The following is a 7,636-nucleotide window of genomic DNA, read 5'->3' as shown; positions in this document are numbered from 1 at the left end:
AAGAGTACTGAATTAATAAAGGAAAATAATTAAAAGGCAGAAAACAGGAACAAAAGACCACAGATAAGCAGAAAACAAGTAAGGCAGTATTTCTAAACATACCTAAACATAGCATATTAGTAATACATTAACTATGAATGCATAAAACTCCCAAACTGAAAAAAAAAAAAAAGACTGTTGGGGTGGATTTAAAAGTATAGCGCAATCTACTTCTTATAAGAAGTCCACTTTAAATATAAAGATTCAAATAGTCTTAAAGCAAAAGAATGGAAAGATATATATTGTTAACAGAAAAGAAAGCTGGAGTAGCTATTTTAATATCTGGCAGAGTAGATATCAGAACAAGAAAAACTTCCAGTAATACAGAGGAATATTATATACTGCTAAATGAGTTAATTCAACTGGAAGAGAAAAATAAATAAATCCTAAATATGCCTGCATCTAAAACAGCATCTCAAAATAGATGAAACAAAAGAGTCATGGTACTGAAAGGGTAATAGGCTAATTTAAAATTGTAACTGATGATTTCAACACTACTTTTCCCATACTAGACAAAGCAAATGAGGAGAATATCAGAAAGGATACAGAAGAACTGAGTAACTCTATCAACCAACAGTAGCTAATTGACATTTATAGAACACATCATCCAGCACTAAACCAACCACATTATTTTCAGATGCACCTGGAATAGTCATCAAGATAAACATCAAGGACATGAAACAAATAAAAAAAAATTTAAAGAATTTATGTCATGCAAAATATAATTTCTGAGCATAAAAGAATCAAACTAAAACTCAAAGGAAAGATAGTAGATAAATCTCCAAACACAGAATTCAACAGTGTGTTTACCAATAACCCATGGATCAGAGCAGAAGTATAAAGAGAAATTATAACACATTTTGAGGTGAACAAAACTGAAAACACTACATGTCACAATGTGAGATGCAGGTAAAGAGTCCTTCAAGGGAAATTTATAGCATTAAATGCTTGTAATAAACATGAGAATTATTACAAATCAACAATCGAGGTTCTCTTTTCAGAAACTTGCAAAATAAATTGAATACAAGAAGAAAGAAAATAACAGATAAATTAGTACAACTGCAAAGCAACAATAGAAAAAATAAACTGAAAGCTGATTCTCTGAAAAGATAAATAAAATTGATGCACATCTAGCAAGACTTAGAGAGAAAACATGGATTACCAATGTAGTGTGAAAGAGGAGCTATCAATAGACTCCACACTTATTAAAATTAAAATAAAGGAATTCTACAATCAACACAATGAGCATAAACTTGGCAACTTGAGTGGCCAATTCCTTGAGGATGACAAATATACCAAAACTCATATAAGAGGAAATCAATAACCTGAACAGTCCTTTACTATAGTAACTGAATTCATAGTTTAAAATGATAAAATAGTATCTGTAGAAGGCCCTGACAATTTCACTGGTGAATTCTGTTGAATATTTAAAGAAGAAATAATATCAATTTCTATGTAATTACTTCCAACAAGTAGGAGTGAAAGCTCCCCTTTTCATTTTATGAGGTCAGCATGACTCTGATATCAAAATCAATATCCTTCACAAAAGTAGATAAAAAGAATATTCAACAAGGCACTGTCAAATTGAATTCAGAAATACATAAAAAGAATAACATATAATGAGAAAGGGAGTTATTCCAGGAACACAAGGCTGAATGAATATGTGAATTCAATCAATATAATGCAACATATTAAGAGTCCAAAAGAAAAATAAAACATAATTAGGACAAGTGATGCAGAAAAATCATTTGACAAAATCAAACACTCATTCTTGATGAAAACTCTCAGGAAACTAGGGATAGAACAGAATTTTAACCTGATAAAAGGCATCTAGAAAAAAATCACAGCTAACAAGTCACCTTTGGTAAAAGACTGAATATTTTCCCACTAAGTTCAAGGACAATGAAGCAAAGGTGTATACTTTCAATATTACTGAGGTATGCAAAATAAGGGGTCCACAAAGATATTCATGGCCAAATCCCCAGAAATTGTGATTATGTTATATGGTAAAGGAGAATTAAAATTGTAGATGGAATTAATATTGCTAATCAGCTAACCATGAGATGAGAACCCTATGTATTCCAGTAGGTCCAACAGAATCACAAGGGTCTTGTTAAGTGGAATAAAGAAGGAGGGAAGCAAGAGGCAAAAACAGAGTTGAAGATACGTTGTTAATGTTGAAAATGAAAGTGGGCCATGAGCCCTGGAGGGCAGGCAGCCACTAGAAACTGGAAAAGGAAAGAAAAATGATTTTCCTCCACAGCCTCCAACAAGGAACTGCTGTTAATCAATTTCTTTATTTTAGCAAAATGAGACTTATTTCACATGTCTGATCTCCAAAACTGTAAGGTAGAAATAAATTTGTAAGTTAGAAAACTCAAAATATATTTGCATCACTAAGACTGTTAATTTGTTATAGCTCCAACAGGAAACTAACACAGCTATGGACATAGAACTTAAAGATCAAATTGTCACCATAAGATAGGAAAAAAGAAATTTTAAAAACATTAAAAAATAAATTTAAATGAAAAAATTTAAATTTATTTCCAGATGACATAATTATATGTATAGAAATCCTAAGAAAATCTTAAGAAGTCTACAAAATAAAAACTAGTGAGTTAGGTGAGATTATAAAATGCAAGGTCAACACATAAAAATTAACTCAATTTCTATTGTAGCAATGAACATATATTTAATGTATATAACATTTTCATTACTTTAAAAATCTTGAAATGTTTAGGTATAAGTCTACAAAGCATGAACAGAAACTGTGTGCAGATGATTACAAAACATTATGAAAGAAAATCAAAGCTCAAGGTAAATGGAGAAAAATACTATTTGTGGAATAGAAGATTCAACATAGTTAAAAAGGAGAATTCTTTTCAAATCAATCTACATATTTAATGCAATTTTGCATTGATTTATTGATGCATTATAGTTTTTACACAATATTGGGCTTCATTTTGACATAAGTATACAAGAATGTAATATCATTTGCTCTAATTCAGTCCCCAGTACTTTACTTTTCCCTCTCCTTCCTCTCCCTGTTCCCTTTCCTCTTACTCTACTGGTATTTCTTCTATTTATTTATAGGGCTTTTAAAATGTATCTATAAAGCACTCATTTTGCATTAATTTGAAAAGTCAACATCCCAGCAAGAGTGTTTTTGATAGAGACAAACTGATTTTAAAGAGTAAGTGGAAAGGCAAAGAAAAAACTAAAATAACTTTGGAAAAAAAGAAAAAATTTGGAGTAATCACATTATCTGATTTTAAGTGTTTCTATAAAGTTATAGAATTCAGGTCAGTGTGGTATTGACTAAAGGATAAGAACAAAATAAATCAAACAGAATAGAATCTTGAGAAATAGATCTACATGTTTTATAAAAAGTCCAGTGTCAATCTATGATGGGGTGACCAGCACCCGACAGTGTATGTTGCTTCTCAGGTGGTGTGAGTCACCTGGGAAAATAAAAAGTCTGAAATAATCAGTAAGAAATAAGACAAAGTCAAAGGTTAGATTTTAAAAGCGGAGCACCTGATGGGTACTAAAGTTTGAACAACTGAAAAGGGCCCCAATTTTTTATTTAAGGAGGAGTACATCAAAGGCAGGGATAAGGTTTCAGTGGGAGGAGTCTTGTTTTGGTGCTGGTTTCTCAGTGTGGCAGGGGTCTTGGAGTAAACAGGTTGATTGACTTTTGGCAGGCTACACTCACCTCCCAAAGGCTGTTTGATTCTAAGGTTGTGAGCTCAGACAGGATGCCACCTGATCCAGGCATCCTCAAACTGGGGAATTTCAACCCAGGAGTTCCCAGAGGAATGGCCTTCCTGACTTACTGGCTTGAACAACCATAATTTATATGCATATGGCCTCTTACACCAACCCAATAGAGGAAGGATACTATTTTCAACAAGTACTGATGAAAAAAGTATGTTTCCATGTCTTAGCTCCAACTGCTATAACAAACTACTGTAGACTGAGTATCTTAAACACCAGACATTTATTTATTTATTTTAAATGTCAATGACCTTTTATTACCAAACTTATGCAGAGTTAACTCTTTAACCCAACTAACAGCAAAAAAATAAATCTTCATGGAAATCCAGACCTGTTTGTTCTTAAAAAAATATATGTATCTACATGTCTTACAAAAATATGAAATTCTCCAGTGATGTAGGGGAGAAAAACAAAAAATAAAGAATAGAATCTGGCAATCTGTCCATTCTTAAAACACCTCAACTGAAAACCCTAGGAGAAAATACCCAATTCCTCATGGGGAAAAAAAAAAAAAAACAAAACAGAGCCCTCTTCTCTATTCAACTTCGCCTTCAGTTCAGGAAACAAAAACAAAGAGCCCACTGCTTCTTTATTCAGTCTGTGAGGCTCACACTGAGGGTGTAACTCCTCTGGGATCCTTGCCTTTACTATAATCAGGAAGCTCTAATCCTTAGCTTCTGGGGACAGATTCCTGGACACTTGCAAAAGGTCCTCCATATTCTTCCAGGAAATGGCCTGAAAGCTCCTCCAAAAATCAAGGGGTCTTTTCTAAGTCAAACCACCAAACACCTTGTAACCTAAAATGTCTAACTTACAAGCTAAAAACGCAAGTATCAAACCACCTGCTGTACCACAGAGGTGTGTCACACCCCCTTGAACCACAGAGCTAAGAGGTTGGAGAGAACCCAATATTTGATCTCATTTGTCTTGAAAGAAGTGTCCTTATTTTAGGCTGAGCTACCTTTGCCTTCCTTGGGCCCTCATCTTATTGTGCCTGGAGGGTTCAAATGCAGAAATGGTCAAAGTGTATCTTTGCTGTCCCTGACTGGAGAGCCTGGTTCCTTGCTGCTGTATGGGAAGTTCTTTCCTCTTGTGCAAAGCACTTAAGAAGAAGGAAATTTTCAGTGACTTCATAGCTGACAAATACTTCAACAACAGCTTCTCAAAAACCACCCCTGGAGAAGAAGAGACCCACCTTCAATGCAAGGTCACAGCTCTTTCCAGTCCAAGAGCTTACCATATTTCTGCAGCAGCTCATTAGCTTTAGAAAAATGTCTGCACCCAAAGAACCCCTCTATACACAGACAGCAGGGGGGGATGAGCAGTCTGCAGTACATGGTGCTGCCCTTCTTCTGGGTGTAAGAGCCCCAGAGTAGTTCAAGTTCTGATTCAACCAGGACAGGACTGCATAGGTGAACTGCTCTCAGTCCCTCTCCTTATGGGAAATGGCTTAATGGGACTGGACAGTGAGCACAGCATTGAGCATGAGGACACCTTGCTTGGCCCATTCTGATAAATCTCCATTGCCAGGATGAACAAAACCATCTATGTCTGTAGACAACCCTTTATAAATGTTTTCCAAACTGGGCACAGGGGAACTGGTCTTTGGATGCTAAAGCAGAGCCCATGAGCTTGATTGGGTCCATGGTAAGGATCTTGTCCCAGGATGACAATCTTTACATCTCTTAGGTCACATGTTTGGGTCCATGTGACGACTTGGTGTGGAGGTGGATAAACAGCGTAACATTTTCTTTCTTCTGCAACAAATCCCATTAGATTTATGAAATATGATTTCCTGACTCTCCGCTGAGGTGCTTCCTCCAACTCTCACCAAAACTCACCTGTACACCGTGGGCCACCAGTCTGAGCAGGGCTGCAGCCTTGCTTCTCTGGATGCAGACCAACTGCTCTTGGCTCAGCACCAAGGAGGGCAGTGTTCTGGGCTCTTCCTGCCCAGCCCCAGCCTTCTTCGTGGGGTGGGTTGTCCCCTGCATTGCTGTTCTCCTCAGCTACTGGTACCCCATAGGTCCCCATATCATTCAGCTCCGGGCTGCAGGAACATGGCTTTCAGGTGGGGCTCCAGGAGAAGAAGGAGTACTGGGTCTTCTGGTCAGTCATCAGGGAGCCCAGGAGTGAGCAAAGGAGCGCCTCCTGGGGACCCACAACACTTGCCCTGGTGTGGGGGGTCAGCAATTGGTCAACACCAGACATTTATTTCTCACTGTTCTAGAGTCTCAGAAATTCAACATCAGAGAGCCAGCATATTCAAGTCTTGATGAGAGCCCGCTTCTTGGCTCACAGAAGACTGCTTTCTGTCTGTGCCCTCAAATAGTAAAGAGAGCAAAGGAGAGCACCGATCACCCTCTTCTCAGAAGAGCTTTAGTCCCATCATGGGACCCGACCCTCTTGACCTCATCTAAATCTAATTACCTGTCAAAAGCCCCACCTCCCAATAACATCACATTATGAGTTAGAGCCTCAACATATACATTTTAGGGGGAAACACACATTCAGTCCACAACAACCACATACTAAGAAAAAGAATCCTATGCTAAATGTAACATTGTATAAAATATTTAACATGAACTGTATGACAGATTAAGTGAAACCTAAAAATATAAATCTTCTAGTAGACAACATAGAAGAAAAATTTTCATGAGCTGAAGATATGGAGACACCAAAAGAATGGTGCATAAGTTTAAAAAATGATAAATTAAACTTCCTCAGTATTTAAAAGTTCTGTTCTGTGAAAGCCACTGTTATTAGAACAATACAAAACTTATAGAGAATAAGAAAATTTTCCATATCCACCAAAAGATTTGTATTTAAAAATATATTCTTAAAACTCTTAGATTTAATAGTAAGAAATTGATAACTCAATAAAAAATTAAGCAAAATACCTGAACTAACATTTTAACAAAGATGGTATCATGATGGTAAACAAGTACATGAAAAGAAGTTCAACATCTTTAGCCATTAGGGAAATAAAAGTTAAAACTATCTTGAGATAATACTGCATGCCTATTAGAAGGCTAAATTTTTCAAAAATCTGATAACAAGATCTAGGGAAAATACAGAACAATTGGAACTTGGTACATTTCTAGTTATGGATTGAATGTGTCCCCCATACGACCCATATGGTGAAGCCCTAACCCCCATTATAGCTATGTTTGACCTCTAAGTTAAATGAGGTCATAAAGGTGTTGACCCATTCACTAGGACTGGTGTCCTTAAGAAGAGATACCAGAGAGTTTGCTCACTCCCCTTCTCCACTAGTGAGGACATAAGGAGAAAGAAGGAAGAGAGCCCTCACCATAGCCATCAAACTGGCTAGAACCTTAATCTTGGTCTCCCAGCTTCCAGAACCATGAAAAAATGAGTGTGTGATATTTTGTTTTTGGAGTCTGAGCTGACTAATACCTAGTGATATAAAAAATGGTGCAGCCACTTTGAAAAACAGTTTATACTGTGTGTTGTAGAGCTAAATATTCTCTCATAATGTGATTCAGAAATCCCATGCCTATGTATTTATACTCTAGGAAAACAAAAAGTTATGTCATGCCAAAAACTCTGAATATTACTGTTGTTAATAATTCTAATCATAATTGTCCAAAGTTGGAAATAACCCAAATATCCCTCAAAGAATATATGGATAAACAAACTAGTACATCCATGCAGTGGAATAAGAAGGAACACACTATACACACAACATCACACATGAATCAAAGACATTATGCTGAATCAAAGAAACCAGTTTCAAATGATTACATGCTATGTGATTCTACTTATATGTCTTTCTGAAAAAGTCAAAACCATAGTA

At 36.2% G+C, this 7,636-nt stretch overlaps 1 pseudogene; it reads right to left on the bottom strand.

Moving 5' to 3' along the window:
- Positions 1–5,024: 5,024 nt before the first annotated feature.
- Positions 5,025–5,810, bottom strand: LOC124961233 (uracil-DNA glycosylase-like; annotated as a pseudogene).
- Positions 5,811–7,636: the final 1,826 nt, after the last annotated feature.

This window comes from Sciurus carolinensis, chromosome 12 (genome assembly GCF_902686445.1).
Source record: "Sciurus carolinensis chromosome 12, mSciCar1.2, whole genome shotgun sequence".
In the NCBI taxonomy this organism is placed as follows: domain Eukaryota; kingdom Metazoa; phylum Chordata; class Mammalia; order Rodentia; family Sciuridae; genus Sciurus; species Sciurus carolinensis.
The sequence above is the reverse complement of the archived record's forward strand: the minus strand, read 5'-3'. Positions and strand labels throughout refer to the sequence as shown.